We start from the raw sequence: 1063 nt of genomic DNA on the forward strand, positions 1-1063 counted from the left end.
ACCTCTATCAGGTCACCCCCCAGCCTTCGCTTTTCGAGAGAAAAGAGCCCCAGACTGTTCAGCCTCTACTGATAAGTTTATACGAACAGAGGAACATATCCTCGAGTTTTAGTATATCCTCTCAGTTCTAGTATATCCATTCACTTCTAGTATATCCACTCGGTTCTAGTATATCCATTCACTTCTAGTATATCCTCTCGGTTCTAGTATATCCATTCACTTCGAGTATATCCTCTCGGTTCTCGTACATCCTCTCGGTTCTAGTATATCCTCTCTACTATTTTTTCCTCTCAGTTCTGTGACACAGTCGTTGTGTGTCCAGTCTCTCTCTGTTTAAGCTCTGCGTGTTCAGACTGAGCGAGTCCAGTCTGTGTATGTCCAGTCTATGTGTGTCCAGTCTGTACGTTTCCAGTCTGTGCGTGTCTATTCAATGCACATCCAGTCTGAGAATGTCCATTTTGTTATGTGTCCAATCTGTGTATGTGAATCCTGCATTTGCGCAGCCTGTGTGTGCATGTTCAATCTGCGTGTTTCCAGTCTGTTCATGCCCAGTCTGTGCGCGTGTGTGTCGAATCTGCGCTTGCACAGTCGAAGTGTCCAGTCTGTGTGTGTCCAGTCCGTTATTGTCCATTGGTTGCGTGACTGGTCTAAGTGTGTCCAGTCTGTGTGTGTTCAGTTTATCTGTGTCCAGTTTATCTGAGTCCAGCCTGTGTGTGTCCAGTCTGTGCGTGTCCTGTCCATGCGTGTCCAGCCTGTGTTTGTTCAGACTGAGTGTCCAGTCTCTGTGTGTCCAGTCTGTTTGTGTCCACATTCTCAGTACCCAGTCTGTGTAAGTCCGGTCAGTGTGTGTCCAGGTTTAGTGTGTCCAGTCTGTGTGAGTCTAGTCGGTGAGTATCCACTCTGAGTGTGTTCAGTCTGTGTATGTCCAGGTTGAGTGTTTCCAGTCTGTGTTTATCCAGTCTGTGTGTGTCCAGTCTGTCAATGTCCAGTTTGAGTGTGTCGAGTCTGAGTGTGTTCAGTCGGTATTTTCCAGTCTATGAGTGCCCAGTCAGGGCGTGTGCAG

Source organism: Heptranchias perlo, unplaced genomic scaffold, assembly GCF_035084215.1.
Source record: "Heptranchias perlo isolate sHepPer1 unplaced genomic scaffold, sHepPer1.hap1 HAP1_SCAFFOLD_97, whole genome shotgun sequence".
NCBI lineage: Eukaryota > Metazoa > Chordata > Chondrichthyes > Hexanchiformes > Hexanchidae > Heptranchias > Heptranchias perlo.